The sequence below is a fragment of the Cinclus cinclus genome, chromosome 3, assembly GCF_963662255.1.
Source record: "Cinclus cinclus chromosome 3, bCinCin1.1, whole genome shotgun sequence".
Lineage (NCBI taxonomy): Eukaryota > Metazoa > Chordata > Aves > Passeriformes > Cinclidae > Cinclus > Cinclus cinclus.
In genome coordinates, this window is record NC_085048.1 from 19,031,261 (window position 1) to 19,057,402 (window position 26,142).

Consider the following 26,142-nt stretch of genomic DNA (forward strand, 5'->3'; position numbering starts at 1 on the left):
GATCTTTTTCTACTGAGAGTCTTCCTGAATTTCCAATGTAATTTAAATTCCTGTCTACTTTTTTGGTGCAAAAACTAGGATGTATGTGCTTTTAGGGCTCAGGTGGGTGCCTAAGACATTGGTTAGTCTCTGGTCTAAGGTTAAACTAACAGAGCAGTGATGCCTCAAGTTTTAGCTTTCATATTTTCCAGATATTTTACTGCATTAATATATAACTACAAACTTCATATAAAGTATTAGCAAGTTGTCACAGTTCAGTTTGACAAAGCAATCCTTTTCTAGCCTGAGAACCAAGGACACAATTGCAGCTTCAGGCCCAAAAACGTGTAAACAACAGTGAATTGAGGAGAGCAGTCTGGGAGGATGGGGCTTCACAATCTGGAGCTGTAATTGGACAATTTACCCCAATACGTAAATGGACCAAAACTTATAAAAGTGTGAAAACTTGTGACCAGTGGTCCATCTTGGGTGCAGCCTCAGCCAGGCTCTCACACTGCCCAAGGTCTATCCTTTGAAGGCTTTTAAATAAATACCTACTCCATTCCTTTAACACTCTCTAGCCTCTGCTCCAGGTAGCCTCTCTAGGCATCAACAGGACATAAGGTACAATGAATGACTGGAGGAATTGCCAGACATGATAGTTAACCATGCAAGAAACTGACAGAAATTACGAATAGTGCTGTGAGTGATTCCTGAATTCCAAAAGTGGTTACAGGGAAGTTCCACAAGAAGCAGTTGTACTTCCCAAGTATTGAAGAGAAATCCTGAGGATCTGCAGGTTTATAGAAACCTATTGAGCTAATGCTACTTAGATTGCCAAAAAAGTATTGCTTTATATATAAATAAGCAAGATTTTTTTTTTGATAATGTAAAAAGAATCAAATTTTGGTAGAGATGCAGAAAAATTAGGAGCAATGGTAAAAATATTTAGAGGGTATTTTGTTCGTTTGTGAGGGACCTGCTGTGGAGAAAGAGAGGTACAAGAGTGCTGAAAAGAGGAAGAAGAAAATGGGGAATGACACGATAATGTGATGGGATGGGCTGCTTCTCTGCCCAGCAGGGAAGCTGCTGGCAGGGTAAGAGCAAGCACTGTGGCAGGGCTTGTGATGTTGGCATCCGCTGTGGTCTGAGATAAAACTGACAGTGTAGGAATTAAATGAGTCCAGGTACTGAAGTGTATTTACTCATGAATACCTTTAATGTTGATGATGGATTCAGTATCCAGGTCCCACGGTGAGGAGGTGCCCACTTCACGAGGAAAGAGCCCATCCCTGACCTGTGGCAGGGGAACAAGGCAGCCCAGGGAAGTGCTGGTAGAGGCAGCTGTCCTGGTTTGAAAGACAGGTGTTTGCTAAGAAAGGCAGAAGCCTCCCTCCAAAATGAAGAGTGTGATCCCTCCTCCCTACAAATCATTATAGTTTTGGAATTAAGGGAGTCTCAGGCAAAGATATGGGGTAGGAATGACAGTTCTTTACTAGTATATCTAACAAGACAAACAAGAACAACAACAGCTATGAAATTACCCACAAACAGAACAGTAACTCAGTCCCAGTGTTTTTTGGCTGCAGGCACCTTTTCCCTGAGCTGCAGTTCCCGGTGCTGGGGGCGGGCGGGTCCCGCAGAGCCGCAGGAGGGCTGGGGGTGATGGCAGAGCTGTCCCAGGGGGAGAGAGAGATGGAGAGAGAGCCCTCCGCTCACGGTGTGGGTCCCAGTGCTCAGCAGAGTGCTGGATGGTGGCAGGTTACAGCGAGAAGGCAGCAGGGCAGGGTCTGACAGCAGTGAGGATGGCTCCTGGTGCTGGGATGGCAGAGATGGGACTGAGGCAGCGATCGTCCTTCTCGTCCGAACTCCGCGGGGAAGTGGGGAGAGCCAGAGCCTTCTGTCTGCTCTTCTGGATGTTTGGATATTGAGGGGCTTCCCTCTCCCCTCCCCTCCCCTCCCCTCCCCTCCCCTCCCCTCCCCTCCCCTCCCCTCCCCTCCCCTCCCCTCCCCTTCCCTCCCCTCCCCTCCCCTCCCCTCCCCTCCCCTCCCCTCCCCCCTTCCCCCTGCCAACAGGGGTATCTTAGCACAAGAATGGGAAAAATTCCACAAAGAGAAAAAAAAAAGGAAAAAGGAAAACAAAACCAAGAAAACCCCAACCCAAACATCCCAACATCATCACTGCTTTCTCAGCTCCTGTCATCCTCTGCCATGAACTCTTGGACATTCACTCCCTTTGGGCTGTCTGCTGGACCTCCACAGTAACCCCAGGACCCACTACCTATGGAATTTAGAGAATACCTATTCCCTAGGTTCTGCCTGGTTGAAATTCTTTTGGCACCGAGTGGCTGCAGTAGAGCATTTCCAGACTATTCTTCAGAAGTTTCTCTGTTCTGTAGAAACCACACTGCTACTGAGGGCTTAGTTATCGGGGGGGCATGAAAACTGGAGTGAAACACTGTCAAAGCTATCCTAGCCCTGTGCCCAGTGGGCACAGCACCTCCCCATCTGCCTTAAAATATGCCCTATCCCTGCTGCTGGCCTGGAAGTTGTTGCCATGTGTGATTTTAGAACATGTGTCCCACAAGGCTTTAAAGTGGGGACGCTGTCATAGAATTACAGGCATTCTCTAGTTTTCCAAGATTAGCTAATCGACTATTTAGCTAGTAGGAACCTTTTACATAAGAATATATGTCTGATAAATTGCAAGTCCAGTTCATTAATTTTTCAAATGCATTTTGAAGACCGGTAACTGTGCACTCCAGTGCAGGCCTGTGCAACTTCTGGAGAGCACTTACTTTAGCTTCTCCCTCTGTTATAAGTGTGTTTCAATAATTGACAGGAACATATTCAATTGGATCTAATATAATTTATTGAGCAAGTTACAGTAAGCAAAACAATGCTGGGCGGCCGGGGATTTTCTGTTTTACTAACAGTGTGCACTTTCTTACCCGATAGTCTTGACTTATATACTTTTTAATTTCTTGTGCCACATATATTTTTTTGTTGTGTTTTGCGCATGTGTGGTGTGTTGTTAGGGGGTCTTTTTTTGCCTTCTGGTGGTTGTGAGGATGAAGGCTCCTTATTTTTCTTGATGTCCTGTGGATGAACCTTTACATACTTGTTACACAATCTTCAGTTCTTTCTATCTTCTGTTTATTTTATTAGACATTTGCAGTTTGACCTTATATTTGTTGTTAGACCTTAGGTCTACAGTTAAACTTTGGGCAATATACTTTTCCATTTTCTTCTCTGTTAACTAGGTCCAGTGAACAAATACTGATTGTACTTTGTTACACCTCTACCTTCCACCCTCTCCCTGAAGGACAGGAATGTTCACAAAAGATTACTTATTCCTGGAGCAAACACTTATTTTAAATTGTCCATGAGATATCCCAAGATACCATGTCTGGTTTGAGAGAGAATGACCTTATTTTCCCAGCTCATTCAGGTTTGGGTGCCCCAGACAATGGTGTGTGATTCCAGCAGTGTAAGGCTTGAAGGGCTGGCTCTGCTACACCACCTTTGCCCTCCTGTGACATACAGGTCAGCTCAGCACAGTGATGCCAATGCAGGGAGAGATAACTGCTGCCTTCCCCCTGGTAAATGTGCTCTTGAACACCATAGATTAGGATTCTCTGGGCGGACTTTTGCAGTGCATCCATGACACAGTGGCATCCTGATTAGTCTGTTGTAATTATATTTTGGGCAGATTTTCTTGGCACTGCCTCCTTAGCTTGAATTCACACCTTCTGTTTCCTCCTATGATTGTGGAGTAGAGAGATTTATCCTTGTTATAATTTTCTCAACTGGTTCTACTAATAAAGAAAAGACATGTCATCCTCTACATTCTACTTTTGCACTATCTATTTTGGTAACTGTCCAATTTTTTTTTCTTACATTTAAATCCCTCTCTCCTGCAATTACACAATGATGTCATAACCTTGCCTTCCCTTTAAAAATACTAAGGTATATCAGATTTCCCATTCCCTTGTGACTTTAAGAGGAACATGGAAGCACTTAAGATATGCTGAATTGTTGTATGACAAAAAAGAGCATTTTGTTTAAAATGCCCTTAACACATAATATTTCAAGGAATGGGTCCTGATTTCCAAATGCTCAATGTTGCCAATACTCTAAACATCTGATCAATCATGCAGGCTGAAAATAGAAAACATTTTTAGAAAGAATTATGAGCTGTTTATTCTGGGGACATATAATATTTAATTGGTATTTTAGTTCAGGTCATTAGGTGGAGGAGATGGTTCAAGTCATCTAAAAGCTCAGGTCATGCCTGTAGGTTAGCCACACATTTTTCTGTGTGTGTGTGTGTGTGTGTGTGCAGGTCTTCAAAGCAGATAGTGTGATAGTAGCAATCAATGAATATAAATGTTCCCCAGCCAAACTGTCAGAATCAGGATGTCTCAGTTTCAGGTGAGTGATCTGTTCCTTCACAAGAGCTATGAGAGCTCATGTAATTTACAGCCAGTGTGGCATTTTGACAAGATGCGAGACATGCCTACCTTCTGTATCTGAACTATAGATATGTGCCTTGTAAATAATGTGTGAGATAAACAACAAATAGCTTAAACTCTTGTTTCCAGTCAAAGTTAGCTCAGATCCATCTAGCAGTGTTGAAAAGCAAAACAACACAAAAAACCCAAAAAGATGAGACATTGTAGTTTTGATTCTGTTCTCATAAAAAATACAGCAGGAAGGGTAGAAAAGATGCAACAGCAATCCCTAGAGAATGAAGAAAGGACGCAGATTTCCTTAGGCAAACTGTCTATTTTAAAAAGTACACAGTAGTGTAAAGAGTGACTCCTTTATTCTTTTAAAGAATAGCCAATTTTTGCAGTGATTTATAATGCTGTTGTAATACAGTTCATAATGCTGGCATTCTTGTCTAATTCTTCAAAGTGCTTCATGACATCATAGAAAGCAATCTGGGTTACAGATATTGCATAAGTTTTAACAAAATGTTTACCTGTGCATGAATTTGCTAAATAAGTGTCAAAATTGAACTCCATAATTAACTGACCTAATTATCAGGAAATCATAGGATGGTTTAAATTTGAAGGGACCTGAAAAATCATTTAGTTCCAATTCCCTGCTATGGGCAGGGAACCTCCTACTAGCCCAGGTTGCTCAAAGCCCCATCTAGCCCATCCTTGAACACTTGCAGGGATGGATTATCCACAATTTCTCTGGACAACCTGTTCCAGTGCCTCATCAGTCTCACAGTAAAGAATTTCTCCCTAATAGCTAGTCTTAAACTACGTTTTTTCATTTCCCTTTGTCTTATGTCCTTGTAAAAAGTCTCTTTCTTGTTAGTTACTTTTAGGTACTAGAAGGTGATCTAAGGTCTAAATGATATAATACATCATACATTTTGGTACAAGACACATCTGGTAGACAATATAGCTAATTACAGGCTAATTCCATGTTGCCACCATTCTTACTGAATATACATATGCCAAAGGCTTTTTTTTTTTAATGAAAACACTGATAAAACAGTACATGACACTGTTATTGCAGTCTGAAGTAAATAGGCTTTTCCCCAAATTTGCCAATTTTACTTTCACATAATTTACCAGTTTCATTTCAGTTACACATAGTATTCATGTAAATGTTATCTGCCTAGTACAGCAGACTAATTTTAAAAGGACTGTAAAAATGTGGTTTGAAAAGAAAAAATGGTTTTCTTAGAGTCTTATACTAATTATCAGAAGGCAGAAGCTCTGCCTTTTTAACTCATTCCTATACTGCTATTTGTTTTCATTAAATCTACCAGACCCTGGGGTAAAGAGCCTCAGAGCATGACTCCTTCATTGCTTCTGCCATTGTGTTGAACAGGTGTGCTGGTTTTAGCTGGGGTAGAGTTAATTTTCTTCCTGAACCATGACAACAGGTCTATCACCAAGCTCATGGTACACAGCACTTTGCAGTGCCAGTCCCTGGAACAACACCTACTTCTACAGCTAAAAGGAGATCGGCTTTCTTTGGCTTACTTGAAGAAGGAATGCTCTGTCATTAGCTTTTAAATTCCATGTGTCATTGGAAAAGGCTTTTGCTAATGGTTATTTAGCTGTTAGTTAAAACAGTTTCTTTTAGCAAAAAGTGCTGAAATCCGATTATTCAATATTATTAATAATTTTTGTTCTCCTTTTTCCCTCCGTATAAATAGGTTGTTGAAATAGCTAATGATACCTGTGTAGAATCATATATTCCTTTGACATCTCTTACACAATGGAACTTGATAAAAATGCATACTACGGTTCCCAGTAGCCCTTCCTTCCACAAGTACTAAATTACAATTTTTCACTTAAAACTTCCACTGAGAACCTACCTCTCTTCCTTATTTTTAACAATCTCCATGTTTCTTCAGTTACCTATAGGAATGTATACTGTCATTGACAGTGAACATTTCATTCACTTCACGACTGAAGTAGCGCAGAGTGTCAGTCTGGGCTACTAACTTGTTCCAGGATTGATTATACAGCCTGCATTCCTCCAAGTCAGTGATCTTCTGGCCATAAGCAATAACACCAGGGAGTAGCAACCCTTGGACAGCAAGATGCTTTGATCAGACTTTATACCTGCTCAGCAACACTGCTGCCAGTTTTATGGTTTTAGTGGAGCCTGAATAAACACAGAATTTCACAGGCATCTGTAGGCCAAGGTTAGAGCTGTTGCACTTACAGGGTAAGGAAGACTGGTTTTTGTATCAGTTTGAAACTAGACAACTTTTTCACTTTTGGAAAGATAAGTCATGCAGTACAGAGTTTCACAAATCAAAAAGGGAAATTTCTTGTGATCAGTCACCTCACTAAGTGGATGTGTAGATTGGGTCTTCTTTTGTTCAGGAATTTGGCTTATGGAAATTACCCCTTCTCAAGTTACAATTCAGTAACTTCAATTACTCAATGAATTAATAGCTTATTCATTCAACTTGGCTTATTAGGTTTCCCTTTTAGTTTGCTCACTCACAGCTATGTTTTCCAGCTGAGGCTTTGGGAAAAACTTTGGGTTTCTTATCAGAAATATACTACTGTGTACTACTGTTGAATTCGTTCATGCTCTCCTGTACCACTTTCCAACCCACCAGGAACTGAACATCTGTGATACAAGGATCTAGCCAGCAGGGCACAGGATGCTGGAATTTGGGGCAACAGTGAGAATGAGAGAGTCTGGAGCAGCAGATGTGTTGTGATTGTGCTCTCACTCTGTATCCTGTACTTGTATCTACTTTGCAGCATGTATCTTTTTGCAATACCTGGGATGTCCCCATCAGTATTTACAAAATAAGTGAGAGAACCTTTCATCTTTTTTACAATTCCACCTAAATGAAAGTTATGTCAGGTTCCACATGAAAAATAAGAGAACATAATTTGAGATAAGAGATAGATGCCTTGTCCATCCTCCTAGATTGTGCAGAATGAAATTGATTATTAATTTAAAAACGCAGCTGTGGGATGTCTTTACTAGATTGCACTTGTGTCACTAGTGAACGTTTTAAAACAAGTTTAGAGACTTGTTTTGCTACTTGAAGTACTAATAAAGACATTTCCACCCTCCCAACTCCCCGACTCCTGTGAAAATGCAGTCCAACTGTAGCTGACTAAAGCTTTGTATCACTGTTTCTGCTATTGGCAGATCAGTAACAGAGTACCTAAACCTTGTCATGGAAGACCTTTTCTGTCTTTGACATTATTTCTCAACTTTTGTCTCTCTTCTTCCATTCTCAACTGAATCTTCTCATGTCCCCCCACTTGTCTTACTTTCTAGATAATTTCATAACATCTCAATTACAGTTCAGCTACACATACACAGATCTTAGGTTTATAACCCCAAGGGAGAAAATATGAAATATTCTTCTGCTTCTATTGAAAAGGGTAAACAATTAAAGTCTTAAAATATGAAATTAAATTTATTGTTTCCCCAAAAGCATTTTTTTCCAAGTCATAAAAATCTAATTCTATTTTGCCTAGTTAATAATCAATTTTTTTTAAACTTTTTAAAACTAATTAGGATCATATGGCAGATATAACTTTATTTACCCTCTCTGTACAAAAATAATCAGGAATCAGCAGCTTTGAACTCTAGTCATAGTTACATTCACTTGCCATTTGCCAACTATTGGGATATAAGTTAAAGAACATGATTTAAAATCTACTAAAAGGGTCAAGAGTACTAAACAGAATGTGATAGTAAGACTTAAGGAAAAAAAATCTTAGCTACTAAAAAACATATATTTTATTTTTCACTACTTTTCAACCCATTATACTTCTATATTTTTTCTTTCATACTATCATAGTAAGAGACTATACATAAATATTTTTCTTTTAAATTCTATAATCAATGCTCAATTTTTTTGGTATGACAGAATTTGTGTTCTATTCAGAAGTAGTTAAAATAATTTAGGTATCTCAGTAGTGATGTGCAGTTAAATAGACTGCACTTGAAGCGATGTCAGGTAAACTTTGCAGATGGCATGAGGAGGGGAAAGCCAATCTCCAGTAACAATACAGTCCAAAATTTAGTTGTACCCTAGTCTCTTTGTAGGGTGGCCAGTTGCTGCTATTACAGAGAATTGATACATAGGTTTGACAGTTGTCATAAATGAATGACTTAGGTTGCCTGAAGGAATGCTGACAAAAGTATTAGCAAAAGTAGGTTTAATGTGAAGATGTGAAAGCACAACTCAATAAAGTTCCTTCTAATACAACACGGATGAGCCACATAAAGAAACATTGTTGCAGTTATGTCAAGACAGACACAACTGGCATCACCACCAGCCCTTTATTTGAAAGTTCTACATGCCTTCTTTTCAGTGTACTCCTTTCCAAATCTGGCTCCTTCCCTCATAAGCAGCTTCACACATCACTGACTCCTTTTCTTACAGGTAGCTCCACACAACTCTGACCCTTTCTCTCCTCTCTGCATGACTGGCTAACCCCAAGCTGTCCCTTTCCTGGCTACCTAACCCTGTCTGTGCCTCATACAGCATCTTCTTACCTTATCTATCCCTTGCACAACCACAGCACGGCCAGAAGCCTCAATCCCAAACTGCAGCAGCCCTTCAGTCTCAAACTGCAGCTAGTGGCAAGATAACATACTCTTTTCTAACACCCAAGATAGCCATCTCTACAATCCTTTCAGTCTATCTCCCCACAAAAATTCAGGTTAGAATCAATTTAGGATGATCTACACAGAAAGCAAAGACAGAAAAGAGTAAGGAAGATTTACCTGTTTAGACACAAAATTCAGAGTGGACCCTTAGCATGATGAATCTTAGGTGAGGCTAAATCCAATCTTAGTCTCAGACTTGGCCAACATTTTATCTAAAGGATTTAGCAGCACTTAATGATTAACTAATTTAGCATTTACAAAGTGATTAAGTCAGATTTAGTACTATTACAACAGTGACTTAAGTATAGATGTGAGATGGCAACATTCATAGTGTGCTTGCTAGAAAGTGTTTGAATAATTCACACAGTCATGCAGACAGACATGAAGTTATTTATAAATAAATAAATAAATAAATAAATAAACACCAAAAAAAGTATTCGTTACCAGTTAAAAATTCACCTGAAATATTCACATTGAATGCCTTTGCATCTCTCAGTGGGCAAGGGTGGAGCCTCTAGGAGTGATGGGCATTGGTCCAGGCTCCATCTCCAGCTGAGCGATGGTTCTCTGATGATCACAGATGTGTGGGTTCACAAGGTCTGAGGGGGGAGATGCTGGTTGCAGCCTGCTGAGGGCCAGGAGAGATCAAATGGCTTCACTTAGGAGTGCAGTTTATAAGGTCATGAAGTGATTTGCTTTAGTTATCAGTCAATTTCCATCCTGGTCACAGTACAAGTCAGTAATTATGGAATTTTTCAAAAGTCCAGTAACTATAGTATGATTCCACTCAGTCTGCAATTCAGATAAGTGCTTTTCTTAGGCTCTAGGGGAAGAGGAATTATTTCTCTTTTCTCACCCATATCAGGTGACCAGAGCTCCTGTTGTCACCCCTGCCTTTGCCATGCAGGAGTTCCTGGTACAGTCAAGGGATGCCTCCCTGCCCAACTCATTACATAAATGCCAAGACCTAATGGGAATTCCTAAGGTCATAGAGTGGGCCCCAGGAGCAGGTGGAGGGGAATGCCACACCACAAGTAGGAGGCTCAATTGAAATAGAAGAAATTGAGGAAATAATGGAATTTAATCCAAAGGGCTTTTCTGTGAAAACTTCTATCTTTTAAAGATACTGTATGTAGTTCACATATATACAGAGACGTCCCACAGTGCCCGAAAAGCTTCTCAGTGTCCCACAGTTGGTGTAAAAGTTTAGGTATTATAGATCAAGACCCTCAATTTAGAAATTTGCATCTAATTCTTTAAAGTTTTGAGGAACCAACTTTGATCCAGGGAAGATCGTGTGAGTATCCTTACCAACACACAGGCAGTGCTAGTTGGACTTTTAGGACTATTTATTTGCACAGATGTTGAGGACAAAGTCATAGTATATTAGAAAAAAAAATCAATCTTTGCTTTTATTTGACAAAATGTTATCTAATATTTTTAAATTGTCATAGAAGCATGTAAAAGATTGCTTCAATAAAATATCACAGTGGTCCAGGTTCAATTATTTTCCCCCAGATTCTAAAAAGAGATGAAAGGGTAATAAATGGATATGGAGACAGCAGCAGCAGTTTAGGGCTAGATTTTTAATATTTGAGAAAAACAGTTTCCCCCCAAAGTAGAAGTTGCTCATTCAGCTAGAGGCTGTCTAAAAGGAGTCTAACAGAAGTCAACATAGAACAACAAAACTTGAAATAAGAGAGTAATATGAACTAACTCGATGGTGCAATATGTCTTCAAATTGTAAGACAAAAAGAAAATTTATTCACTTATGTCATTGGTTGGCACTGACCTGATCCCAAGCACTGGAAAAGTCACTCACTCACTCACTCACTCACTCACTCACTCACTCACTCACTCACTCACTCACTCACTCACTCACTCACTCACTCTCCTCTGCAGATGGTCAGAGGAGAGAATATTTAACAAAGGGTTCATGGGTTGAGATGGACCTGGGAGAGAGATCACTCTCCAAATACCATCACAGGCAAAACAGGCTCAACTTAGAGATGTAAAGTGAATTCATTATGAACAAAATCAAAGCGGTATAATGAGAAGTAAATGAAGCCCTTAAAAGCACCTTGACCCCACCCCTCCCTCATTCCAGCTCTTCCTCCTACCCCAGTGGTGCAAGGAGACAGGGAATGGGGGTTTTGTTCAGTTCATCAACTGTGGCTTCCCCTGCTGTTCCAGGAGAGAAGTCCTTCCCCTGCTGCACTGTGGGGTCTCTCCCACAGGAGACAACTCTCCATGAACTTCTCCAGTGTCAGTCCATCCCACAGGCAGCAGCTCCCTGGGACTGCTGCAATGTAATTGTGTCCCATGGGCACACAATCCCAAACTGCTGCAGTGTGGGTCACTCTTCCACAGGGTGCAGTCCTCCATGTCCTCCAGCATGGGAGTAGGGCCCCCTCTCCACAGATTTCCAACAGGGTCACAGCCTCCTCTCAGGCATCCACCTGCTCCAGCATGGGTGTCCTCCAGGGGCTGCAGGTGGATCTCTGCATCCCTGTGGATCTCCATGGGCTGCAGGTGGATCTCTGCATCCCTGTGGATCTCCATGGGCTGCAGGTGGATCTCTGCATCCCTGTGGTTCTCCATGGGCTGCACCAGGAGCTGCAGGGGAATCTCAGCTCTGGTGCCTGGAGCACCTCCTGCCCTCCTTCTGCACTGACCTGGGCGTCTGCAGAGCTGTTCTTTTCACATGTTCTCACCAGCTCTTCTCTAGTCATAATTAAAACTGTGCCACCATTTTTTGTTTTCATTTCTTCTTAACCATGTTTTCACAGGGGTGTTGCCAACCTCTCTCATTGGCCCAGTTTTGGCCACCACCATGTCCATCTTCAGAGCCTCCAGCGATTGGCGCTGCTGGACATGGAGGAATCTTCCAGCAGCTTCTCACAGAAACCACCTCTACCAAAACCAGGCCATGCAAAACCAATACAACTGATTATCTGCTGCACATGGCATCAGCATTTTTCAGTTTTGTGTGAAATATATATTTTATTAAGTAAAGCAGAGAGAGGAAAAAAAATGTTGGAAACATATTTCTAATACTATTTTTTTTGTTTTGCGTATATGTGGTTATAAAAATTCCTGTGGAATATGTAGAAGTTTTTTGTATTATGTGGAACTAAGAACATATAAAATCAATGCTTCTATTGAAGATTAGTTTCCTGATTTGATTCAATCTCACTAGGAAGGTATTTAAAGGTTTTTCTTCTGTGCTAAAGAAATTACATTTAACCTTGCTTATTATCAGGGTGAAGAAGTTTATTATACAGTTCAATTGTATTAAAATGTTATTTCAGGTGCTAATTACATGGACTGTGGACAGTGAGCCGAGAAACCTCCTCTTAATTATAACCAGGAAATCTATTGAGCAATTTTTCTATTTGAACTGGAGCTTTCAGTTTCTGGTGCTTAAAGCTCATTATTATGAGTTCTTTGTATAGAAAAGTTTGTGCTATACCACAGAAACCCAGCAAGTGGTCTAAAATGTGATTTTATCTAGTGGTTGGGTGCTTTTTTTTTTTTTCAAACCTAGTAATTTTATAGCTATTTTAATGTTTTATCCTGATTTTTGTGTACTCATTTTAAAAGAGTGATATCCCTTTCAAGGTCTTAAAAATGACTGAAGTTCTAGTGTCTCATTAGATGAGATTTAATAAATACCAAGTTCAATTCAAGAAAGAAATGCTGGGAAGTCATGTTATATTCCCTTTTAAAGACTCTTGATAATTACAGCCGTGTAATAGCATCTAGAAAAAGCTATATGCACTAGCAGGTGCTTTTAAAATTTACTGTTACAACAACAGTACATTTTAGCAAGGGTCTGGGTCTGCTTTATCTTCAAATCTTCAAATACTGTAAGAGAGCCTGTCACATTTGAGGAAAAATTAGTACAGTAAAAATATGTTACTCCTTGCCATGACATGACATCTGTTTAAGAATCTGTGTGTTACTAAGCCATCATAGAGTATGCTTTATTTAGTTCTCAAAACTTCAAAGTACTGAAAGCAACGTGATTTTATGCAAGCCCAGAGCTAGAAATGCCATGCACTAGGCAAATGCAGGGGTATGCCAGAGTATGAATCTTATCCTCCATTAACACAGATCTGGAGAAGAAAGCTTATGAGCCTCTTTTGTTACAAATGAAGCTCGTGCATCAGGTTTTGTCCTAATTTTTCAGAAAGCCTAGGGAAATATTGCACATTGGCAAGAATTCTGTTTTCCTTAGCATATTGCAACAAAGATACAATTTGATTGGTCCTTTTTTAAATTCTAAATTAACGAATTAAAGCTATTTTTCACTCCTTGGACATCCATACTGTGCACATTCTTTGCTTAATACACAGTGCTCTACCTGTATAGGCATTCTTACATGCATAGCTTAGATATTTATCAGTTGTCTAGGAAGAAAACACAGTGAAAAAACTCTGATATCATTTATTTCACAGATGAAACATTCAGCCCTCATTCTACGCAAATAAAAATACATAACTTCTTTAAATAGCCTTTCTTAATAGTGTTGATTTTTCACAATTCTTCAACAAAGGGTGCAGCGAAACAGAGATGAAGAGCGGCAGCAACAGAGAGGGATGCCATATTTCAAGGTATATTTACATAAAGTTAAAGAATTTCGATAAGTCTATATGCATGCAGTCTTTATAGACTTTTGATGAATTTTAAGCTTATATTTTGCAGTGATACTTTTGGTTTTACAACCATATGACTTACAACAGAAGTTTCAAGATTTCCAAAATATTTATGCTGTTTTTGATAAAAAAGTACTGCTTTTCCCTGTGAATGCAGCCTATTGCATAATTTGAAAACTTCCAGGTACTGGGATCAACCTATTAGATGGAATATTAGTTAAGAACAGAATGTTGCTGGTAATGCTAGTGAGGCAGACTTGAAAATGCAACCTCCCAGTTTTTCTCAGTGTCAAAGTTTGTGATTTCCTCAGGCATGACTGGTCTTTTAAACGCTTTGTATTCATTTTTGAAATCTGAAAGTTGGAAATATTGGATTCTCTCACAAAATTTCCCCTAACAATTTCAAAATCAAATAAAATCCAAAACCAAGAGTCCAAAGTAAAAACTGTTGTACAGAAACCACTTGAAACATTAAAGTCTAAAACAGGGAAAAATTCTGAACTTTTATTTTGGAGTCTTACTTCTTCCTACTCAATAGGACTGAAATGAAATCACAGTTTAAACTTCAGTGTTGTCTTCTGAATAAATTGCAACAAAATTCATCCACCTCCACAAAGCAATGAAGATTTATGTCAGCATTATATAGATTTGATGTTAAAATTATGAACTTTAAATCTCAGATACACATGCCTTAATAGATTTAACACTTAAAAACCTTTTAGAATGTCACAAAATGGCATCATGATTATACCATTATATCTTCAAAGTCAGGCTTTCTTCCTTAAAAAATAACCCTCTGAGGCAGTATCTATAATTTTAAAAATTTTATTCAAGTTATTTCCATATTAACTGGATTTGGAACTCATAAAACAGCTAATATACTTCTCACTATTGTAAACTTTTGACATATTTGCAAACTTCTGCATATTTACATAAGCAGTCTCTTCCATATGTACTTTAATTTGCTACCATTAAGTATGATTTACATGTTTTAATATAAAATGTACATGAAAATCCAGTCACATATCAGAAGTCTTTATAAGATACAAATGGAGTCCATGTTACTCTTTTTTTAGCATAATACGGTATTGTGGATTTTGCAAAATTAAATTAGCATTGCCTACTGGTTGATAAGGCATAATTGCAATAACTCCACAGATTCATAAATAAGTAAATTGTAAACAGGCATTGTGTTACCTGATTAAGTCTTGACAATGTTGTAAATGACTGAAATCCATTTATGTGCCTTTTAAAAGGTGTTGATTGCATTGGATAACCCTGCCTATTTTATCTGTCATTTTTGGTCTACTTTCATTTGTCTTAACTTTTCAGATTTGGCAAGTGTTACATTTTTGAGACTGTTTGTTTTACTGTACTTCACCTGGGTTCATGTCAGTATTTATGCTGTACTAGTACAATATGCAGCACTTTTAAATGTTCTGCTCTTCAAGACTAGTAGCTCTAATAATTGTAACTTAACAAACACATCTACAGAGACAGTAAAATGTTCAGCCACTGAAAGTTCATAATTACTGATGACTGATGGAATCTTTGTGCACTTGTGGTGTCTATAAAGTTTTTTCCTTTAGCCTCTTCTGTTAAGGGAAAAGTTGTTTCATAAACTATAAACACATGGAATATCAGATACTGCAAATTTAATCTCAATATGTAATTTATGTTAATAAATTAGAAGTTCCTTTTCCATGTCAAACACAATAGATAGTTTTTAAAAGATATATCAACTTCAATAGTAAAGCCTACTAAATTAGAACCAACCACATAAGAGCACAGTTTGGTCTTTTACTTTTGTCATTATTCTCTCAATACCAAAGTATATCAACATTTCCTTGCATTTTAGACATTTTATATGCTTTGTGCAGTTTAACTACTGTTTTAAATCTCTCAAATTTCAACTGAACAGCTGTACCCATATCACTGTGATGAAGACCACTTCCAGTCAGTTTGGTTTTCATAATTTGTTTTCTAGACAACTATCTGTGATTTATTCATGTGATACCTCTGAGGACAGCCTGACTTATAAACACCAAAATATAATACTGAATATCATCAAGGTTTGAAACTCATGCATCGAAGCAGAGCACAGCTTTGTTTGATGTGTAATTCTGAATGTCATATGGCTTCTGAAGTCACACTATATAGATAACTGTATGCCCTGACATACAATATCAGAGAGAAAAGGATAACAACTTGGTATTTCATCAGATTAACTTCATTGCCTTGTCACCTTCTTTATACTGACAATGCAGGAACAGTCTCTGGAGTAAAGCAACATCTTTCTTAATATGGGATGTACGACAGATCTTTTTAAATTAACTTCTTAAAATAACTAGATATGGTTTAGTTATTTCACTATTGTTTCTGACAATTCTGGAAAAAGTTATCCTATCAAAACCTTTATTATGTTTTTGACTAACATCAGCAATTACCCTTAGACATTCTATATTGTTCATACACGTTACTGTGAATGGCAGAAAAGGTCGGTATTGTGACAATATTAATCAAAATCATTACTGGGAAGCATTTAAATACGACAAAAAGAAGTTTGATATAAAACTTTAGAATGGCATTCATTATGTGTGTATCACAAGAATATGACTGTTTTCAAAGAGGAACTGAGGATTTGTTAGTGTATTCAGATTTTAAGTAATGAACCATATGAAGCATATTAAATTGTTTATGATTTAGATGAGAACTCAGAAGCATTCATAAATGGATTCCAACAGTCATCTATGAATAATCTCTGCTGGTGTTGTGGTGGAATGAATCAAAGTAATCGGCATGACAGGTTCTCCCTATTTTCATGATTTCATTGTCATTTATTCCTCCCCACCCCAGTCTTGCTTTATCTTGTATATTTGTGACAAAACTGGAACATGACATTCAGTATCAGCAGTTCCTACTGACTTGAAAATTCATCTTGGAGAATCGCCATAAGAAAAGGACTTTTTTTCTTAAATGCATTTTTCTTAATGTCATCATCCCTAAGACTGACATTTGAGAGTGTAGAGGAGGATTCTTCTCAGGTAACACAAGGGAACATTTGATATCTTTTCAGCATAGATGACTTCATAAAACATATTAATCTGATAATAAACAAGATAGCCCTTACCTCATTTTCACCACTTAGACAAAGTTGAAGGAACTGGCATTCTCAGTACAATATTTACACAAATCTTCACTACAACTTACATAAAAGGGATTCATCTTCATGACTTCTCAGTTGCTTACTCTACCTGTCTGAGAAAGAACTCAAAGATTCCCTTGACTATAAACCAGATATATATTTCCAGCTCTCTCAAATAAAGCCATTAGAACTGCTATAGATCAATCTGTCAGTTTCATAGCATATAAAGTATTTAAAAGTTCACATTTTGCTTATATTTAATTTCATTTTTGGTAGATTTACTAGCTACTGAATATTGGTTTTGAGTAGCATATTTGGTAATTCGTGCTACACCGAACATACAGTGATGTGGTGCTTGTTAGAGGGACTTTTTACAAGGGCATGGGGTGACAGAACAAGGGAAAATTCATTCAAACTGAATGAGAGGAGGTTTAGATTATATATTAGAGGGGGAAATTCTTTATTGTAAGGGTGTTGAGGCACTGAAACAGGTTCTTCAGAGAACCTGTGGATGCCCAATCGCTGGAAGTGTTCAAGACCAGGCTGGATGGGGCTCTGAGCAACCTGCTCTAGGGAAAAGTGTCCCTGTCCACATGGGGGCTTCCAACTGGATGATCTTTATGGCCCCTTCCAAACCAGGCCATCCTGTGATTCTGTGATCTTACTCAGATTGTAGTAGAAGAGAAAAAAAATCTAGGGGAAAAACTAGTTTAAAGCAGACAAGGTGAAATATTTCTTCTTCTCCTTCTCTGTCCCTTCTAATAAATTTAATGTGAAATATATTTTAATTCATTTTGTTTTTAATAGCAGTTTCTCACATGCAAATAATTTGGATGGATAAAACTTTTACCCATGTAGCATTGAAATACAATTTAATTTCAACGATTACCCATAATAAATAACAACATGAAAGTCCATGTACCATGGATGCACCATGATAAACAACCCTTCTAACTTATGTGTATGGAATTGTCTTGTTTTACTTTTTAGTCATGGATGGAACTGAACAGTGGGATATTCTGTTAGTGGAAAGACAAGCTGGTGTGCAGTTTTTCCAGAGAGAGAACTTTGGGTTTATTTGCCCCTCTCAGACTCTCCAGCAAAAATAGCTGCAATAATGAAATCGTTGATGCATGAAATAAGCATATTTGCATATTACATCAGTTATTTGTGCTAGGTGAAGATTTTGTTAAAATATTTTTCCCAAATTACTTAAATTTGTACAGGAAAAAGGGCAAAACGTACAAAATTTAAGTTATTAGAAGGCAGTGCACTGTTCTAAAACAGTGAAATAATAGAAATAAAAATAGGAACAGGAACAGGAACAGGAATAGAAATAGGAATAGGAATAGGAATAAGCATGGAAACCTGAAAAGTGTGGAAATAAGGATGAGATAGCAAAGACTCTATAGGTATGGAACTATTTTCTTCAGTAAGTCAGTCAGCACAAAACATGAATTCTATCTAATTTTTTTAGTTTAATTTAATATTACCGGATGGAAAACAAAGAGACTTTTATAATGCAGGGAGTGTAAAATAAATGAACATAAATGCACTGTCATGTCTGACTTTTTAATTAAGACAATTCCTTTAAAGGTCCCCACTGTGTTTTCAATTATTTTTAATAAGAAAGTGTTTATTTCAGAATTACATTATTAAACACATTATGAATTACAGCAATAACATTGAAATATTTAAAAAGCTGCAGGAATTGTCCCATATGGTTAGAAAAATCATAATTTTTTAAAATTTTTGTGAAGTTAGAAGACAGTTTTATAGAAAAATGGAATCATCAAAACCATAAGAAACAAGGAAAAAATAAAATAAATACCAATATTAATAGAGAATAAAGCAAGCATTCTGCAATGAGTTCAACAGATGCTTGAGCAGATGTGTGATGCTATGAAGGAACTGGGACAACTCACATGGTGGAAATGGAGCTCAGATTTGATGGTTTGCAATGCTAAGACCTGTGTTTTTTTCTTCTCAGCTTTATCGCCGTACTTTAATATTTTCTATGCTAATATGCTAACATTTTCTATCCAGGTATTTTTCACTATAAATTTAGCCATGTTAATAATGGGCTATGACCCATTCAGATGAATGTTTGTAGTACTGAAGGACACATGCCATTGTGGCTGATAGTAGTTAAATACAGAACAAAAGAAAAAAAAAAGAAAAATAAAAGAAAGAAATTTTGGGGCAAACTCCAAAGAAGCAATGTAAATACTTTCTTAGTAAGAAATAGGTAAAAAATGCATATTGTCTGAGAGACCTCTAGGTAACAACATTACATGTCATTCCAGGAGCATCCCAAGCTTGCATTAAAACTACGACATGTAAGAGAGAGCTTTGTTTTAGACTGAAAATAGCTCAGTTTAGGAAGCTCTATTCAAACAAGATTTCCCTGGGATTTTCTTAAGAGTTTGCCTAGGAAAAGAGTATGAAGTAGGAAAAAGCAAACAGGATAAAAGAACAACCTTTCTACATGCTTCCTGACCATGTCTCATGTTCCATCTGAAATGAGTCACAGACCTGAATGCTACAGAGCATCCTTTAAGCAGCCCCTTTGAGCTAGTATAGCTGGGACAAATGGGTAGGCAAAATGGTATCATGAGATATGCAGGGACCAGTAAAGACTGTCATGAGAAGCAGCAGGGTGGTGCTGAGACACAGTGGCTCCCAGTTTTCCAGTCCCTGACTCAAACTCCAAGTACGGCCTGCTGTGGGACTACAGAGAGCATATTAAGGACACTCCCAAAAACCCCCAAGAATTCCCTAGTCTGCATCAGGGGATTTGTTGCTCTTAAGCATTTTTTATTTCATTTCATGTAATTCTGTGCTATTCCATTAGGCTAGAAGATAAGAGATTCCAGCCACACATAACTCTAGGGAGTTTCCTAGCTGTCAGTACAGAAATTCACAGCAACAGTGGGGGCTCAGTAGTGACTGAGTTGAAGAGGGAGAGGGGAAGCCTACAGGTAGGTCTTTTGGGACCACAGCTGGAGGGATGCTCTGGATGGCAGACACCTGCTCTATCCCTATTCAGGCTTTTGGCTTTAATATCTTCAAACCTTCTTGCTCCTCAACAAGCCAGTTTCTGTCCTCTAGTAAGTGCAAATGATAGTGGCATAAGCTCTGCTCAGAATGACTAAGAGGAAGAGAAATTCTGCTTGCTACATTCTGTATCGGTTTACACAGTTTCAAAATTCTGGATGGTACCTTTCCTAGATCCCCTGTTACTTCTGTCATCATTCACAGCTACAAGGTACCTTACAGCTCAATACCTTAACCATATTTAATACAACACTATGAAACCTCTCATCTTTCCCTGTTTCCCAATTTTTAATTCACTACAGAGGAAAATTTACCATTCCTTACTCTCTGGGGTTTAACCCTCCATTTATTTGAGTGAAAAATTAAGCAAAGAATTATTTCAGGCTGTCAGCTGCAGTATCTGCCACTAGCTTCCCATTCATCTCTTAATGGCTCAACTAATTCCTGACAGAGTCCTTGGATTTTTATATATTTAAGTAGCCTTTCATGATTTATATTTAATTCCCTTGCAGCACAGTTTATTCTTTTAATTCTCAATTTTGTCATTTTGCATTTCTCTTGCATATCTGACCACGAAGAAAGAATAATGGACATAACACTTAGAGATGTAAAACCTTAAAAAGTGAAAAAAAAAAAAAAAAGAAAAAAAAAAGAAGGAAAAATATAGTGGACAAGTGTAGTGAAGTAAGCAATCAGGGTGATCAGAATTGCTGGTTTTTATCCAGGTCCTTAGGCATTCCATCTTGACAGTAATGAATGGAGAACGATTTGACATAAAGACATCTCAAACCCTCATACACTTCAGCGTATTTTCGAGTAATCTATGGAGACACTTGCACAGATTTCACAATATGTTGCAAAATCCCTTCTCCTGAGCTTGATTTCAGTTCAGAAACTTTCAGCAGGGTTTTTTGTTTGGTTTCCTGTAATGTATTCTACAGAATCTCTAAGTCTCTAAGAACGGTACTCTTCACAGTAAGGACTTCATGTCAGTGCTGCAGTGTTTCACAGTCAGCTAGCACTTGCTCAGCAAGGAGTAGTCCTTCAAGCATTTCTCTCACTACATCTCAAGGAACAGTCAGTCTCCTTGTATCAGCTTCACCTACCCCGGGTGTCCCCGCCTAAACCTGGAAATCAACAGTTTTCCCTCTGTTGCTCAGTTATACAGTTTTATGGGAAGAAAAGATACAGTAATCTTCAAAAAAAGACAAAAAATATTGTGCATTAAAACAGAATCTGTGTTGATTTAGTGGGATTCAGTCTGCCAGTCTCTATGCATACTTGGAATATTTATTTATTTGGATAGAATTATTAAATTAAGTACTGAGGCCACAGCAGTTTTTAGATTCCTCCTTATTTTTCTCAGTTATTATCATGTATTTCATCTTATTTTTTGACAGATCTACTCTCTGCTTTATATAAGATGACACATATATTGGATTATAAAGATATGGAAAATTATATCTAATCATATGATCCTAGAATAGCCTGGATTGGAAGAGAAAAAATTGCCTGCTTCCAAGGCCCCTGTTATGTACCGGGACATCTTTCACCAGACCAGACCAGACCAGGTTGCTCAGGTCCCCATTGAACCTGGTCTTGAGCCCTTTCAGGGATGGGGCATCCACAGCTTCTCTGGGCAAGTTGTTCCTGTGCCTCACCACTCTCACAGTAAAGAATTTCTTGCTAATATCTGACATAAACCAACTCATTTTGAAACCATTCCCCCTTGACCTGTCACTACGTGCCCTTGTAAAAAGTATTTCTCCATCTTTGTTGTAGGATCCCTTCAGGTACTGAAAGGCTTCAATTAAGTCACCACCCCAGCTTATGAAAGACACAAAACTGTTGGATCGGGTCCAGAGGGTGTCATCAGCATGATCAGATGATTGGAACATCTCTCCTGTGAGAACAGGTTGGAAAAATTGGGGATTGCTCAGCTTGGAAACGAGCCGGTTCCAGGGAGATGTTTTTGTGCCCTTTCAGTACTTAAAGGGACTTACTAGAAAGCTGAACAGGAAATTTTTACATGAGCATGTAGTGACAGGACAAAAGGGGATGGTTTTAAACTAGAAGAGCATGGATTCAGCCTAAATATAAAGAAGAATGAGGGCAATGAAACCCTGGAACAGATCGTCCAGAGAGGTCACAGATTGCCCTGTCCTGGAAATATTCAAGGTCAGATTGGACAGGGCTTTGAGAAAGCTGGACCAGATGAAAATCCTGCTTACTGCTGTGGGGTTGAACTAGATGGTTTTTAAATTTCCCTTTCAAGCCAAACCATTTTATGATTCTTTTTTTATAAAATATCTCTTAAAACCCCTCAGTGATGCCAGACCAAAGACTATATCACAGACCATCGTCAGATCTTATGCTCACTGGAAAAAAGATTCATAGCTGCAACTGAATGTTTTCAGGGTTTTATATATATACATATATATATATATATATATATATATATATATATATATATATATGTAAGATTTTTGTCTGAAAGCTGAAATATAATACTAGAAATACTAATATATTTCTTGAAAATTGATTTTGGAAACCAGACCAGACCTTGGCAATTGAAAAACCTGTAAAATTTTAACACTGACTGCACTATATTTCTAAATGGTCCTTTGCTGTTTGCATTAGTCCCACTCCCATCATCATCTGGGAGAAGGAAAAATTTACATCCATAATTTTTTTTTTAATTTTTCAGTATACAAATTGTGTATTACCAAACTCTTGTGGCCATTCAAAGACTGGTGGAAACTGCCTGATCAGTTTTAATCAGAGTTAGAGTAATTTTGTGGTATCTCTGCAGACAGAGAATAGAAACAGAAGATAATTATGTCTGACAGGTTTCTTTACAGGTATTGAAGCATCTAAGTTAGGAGGTGAGTTACTCGCCTCAGTTCTCTGCAGGTTCAAGGAAGGGGAAGAGGTGAGTTCCCTCTATCAATACTGGGAATATTAGGCAATTACATTCCCTGTTAAAATGGGCTGAATTAGGAGATAAAGATAGAAATATATTGGTTTTACACATAGCGTCCTTCTGCAGTTTTCTTTCGCATCTAGTGTAACTTAGCTACCTTAGGTCAATCAGTGCTTTGAAAAGCAATTTGGATACCAGATACATCATGTGAATAATCTGCTTCTGTCAGCACTGATATAGCACAGTTTGACAAGATCTCTTGCCCTGAAATACTATTTCAAGAGAACTAATTTTTTGTTCCTTTGTGTGTGTGTCCAGCTGTAGATTCTTCTCTGGCTTTTAGACTAATAATCTTTTCATTAGCTGCATGGTATGGTACAAACTTTGGATTTCAGACCATTATGAATTTATCTACCCCATGCTGCATACTTCTTACCTTTTTTGAGTTTCTTCTTATCTTCTCAAATTCTTTAATGATTTTCCTCTTCAATTAAAAAAAATGCACATAATGATCAACAAAATGTAAAAATCTTTTCTTAGCTTCTATTTTAATAGTTTTGTTAGTGTGAAAGCACATTAATGGGATGAAACCACTTAAGAAATAATTTGTTTCTTTGTTTTTAGGAGCTCTCACCAAAAAAAAATAAACAAACAAAAAAACAACAACAACAACAAAAAACCTTATCTGCAGAAATTTGGGTTTATTTCCAACTTTTATGTAAAGATTATATTAGTGTTTAACTTCCATCATAGAAATAGGACTTTGTTACATGGAATGAGAAATCTCCCACAGACATGGATTTGTAAATGAAGAGTGGCATTCATTGCAAGAAATCTACAGATGCAAATAGAATTAATCTGCATTGCTATTCCATAAATATGCTCTTTTTTTCTTCAGCAGAAGTATTTTATTGGGGACAAGCATGTAATATGATTAAATAATGAGGAAAAAATAAACATTTTTTCTTTTTAAGATGATTAAGTTTCATAAGGGCATGCATTCTTCCTTGCTGACAATTGAAGGATATTATGAAGTTCTGTAAAATAGAAATCAACATAAAGACTGACATGTTTTTTGAAGATTGCTTTATTTTGAAGCTGGCTTTTATTTTCAATGTAGTGTAGAGAAAGAAAGGAAGATACCATCTTGCTAACCCTGGTTTCTAACTGATGTGTGAAATGGAGGGCAGGTTTGCCAGTGTATCATGAGGAAAACAGAAACTGAAATAGTCATCTCAGCTTTCATTCAACTGACATTCAACACCATCCATACTGGTGTTTCTAAAGCTATGTAATTCATGTCACTGCTTCCTACAAGGTTTTAAAGGATTGATGTTAATAAAAGTAAAGAATGAAAATTAAGAAGTATGAGAAATATATTCTTCTTTATAATACTAGTTTGTTACAAAAAGAAAGGAAATTGCTCCAGTAAATTTAAGCATTTAAGAGAATCACTCAGACATTTGTTTGCAGTCAGTAGAAAGAAATAGAAACTCAGAAATAGTTTTGTCTCTTAATAGGATAGATCTCTTATGCAGTTCCAAATATTAAATGCATTTTAGAAAATTAAAGTTAATGAATCTTAATTTTATTCATTGTTTGAAAAAATAATATTTTGATTAAATTTCAGTTTTTGTGAGCACCATGCAGGCTAATTGAATGCACTCTGAAAATAGTCTTCTCTGACCTGGTAACTAAAAAACCACAACAATGTCTTCTAGTTGTTTGTAATTTTTTAGCTATCAACAACTTCAATTATAGACTTTGATCAGCAGTTTTAAAATTTTAGATTTATTGAAATAACTTATGACATATTTTAAATAATGTGGGAACAATGTATACATTTATATTAGTTCTGAGTTATGTGTTCATAGTATTTTAGATAAGATCTCTTCATGTAATCTGTGAGTAGTATTGATCAGATTTTAATGCTGTGGATTACCCATCTTCAAGGGCTGGTAATGTGAAGTATTTTGTACTAGCGATGAAGCAAAATATTACAAGCTAAGTTGGTGCCTAGTGAAGTTCTTTGATACCTCCTAGGATCAAATTTCAAATTTCAGCCAGGCTGGAAGACCTGAACAGCCAGGAGTTGCAAACTTGGGAATTGCTTGTAAGGATTCTTCTCATTCTTTAACATTCATTGCTCAAGGACAGGACAGAAGGTTATGTCCCTATCTTTTGTCACAAACCATGACTCCACTTGTTCCCTGAAAAGTCCAGACATGCTACTGCCAAAAGTAAAAAATCAATTTTCAGATCTGATTTGAGAACCAGGCGCTGAATAAAATCCACGACATTGTAACCTCTTTTCAAGAAATCCATATTATATTAATTAAAAGACTGATGACAACTAGTTAAGTCTATTTTTTTTGTATCACCATCAAACAATTCTACCAGATCAGTGATTTTTATTTCATTTCTGATACCTTTGTTTTTTTGTTTTTTTTCTACAGAGATGAAGAATCATTCCTTAAAGTATTTCTCAGAAAACTCTGGTGATCATCTTATACATAAATTTGTTACTAATAAATGAAACAGATAAACTGGAAAACCAATATTGCAAATATGAAAATAGGGAATAATATTTTACAATTAAGAAAATTAATCTGAAATCTGTGAGAATTTAACTAGTAAAACTGAATTTTTAAAATTGCAATCTATTTAAATAAAATTTTAATCACTTCTGGAAAAAATAACACAGATTTTCAAAGGACTAATGTAGGATAAAAATAAAGAAAATGAAGGGAATATTAGACATAGAGGGAAACTGGTGAAACTGGTGATGTCAGCTCAAACAAGAAGCCAGTGGCAGCAGACAAAACAATATATATCTGCCGTCAGACAGTAAAAAATAAACACTATGAAAATAGAGTGAATACTGAAGGTCAGATATTTTTATTGATTAGTGGTCAGAAATACCCATTTACGTCAATGCAGATTTCTACTTGGAACAGGATAGATACTGCATAGCTAAAGAAAATTCTCACAGAGATGCTGCTCCACTGAGGGACTTGCTCCATGAAGTTACAGATTGTTGACGTATAAGATCACCAATCATTCCTATACTCTGGCACACAGGGCTGATGGAAGATACAATCAAGGTCATCCTTGCAGTTCTGAGAGGAGCATTTTTCAGCTCTCCAACCTCCAAATGTGCTGCAAGGTCCTGCAAGTTTAAAAAGTGGAGTACAAAATCCTTCCTGCAGCTTTTTAAATGAGAAGACTTAGTACCTACCTTATTTTGG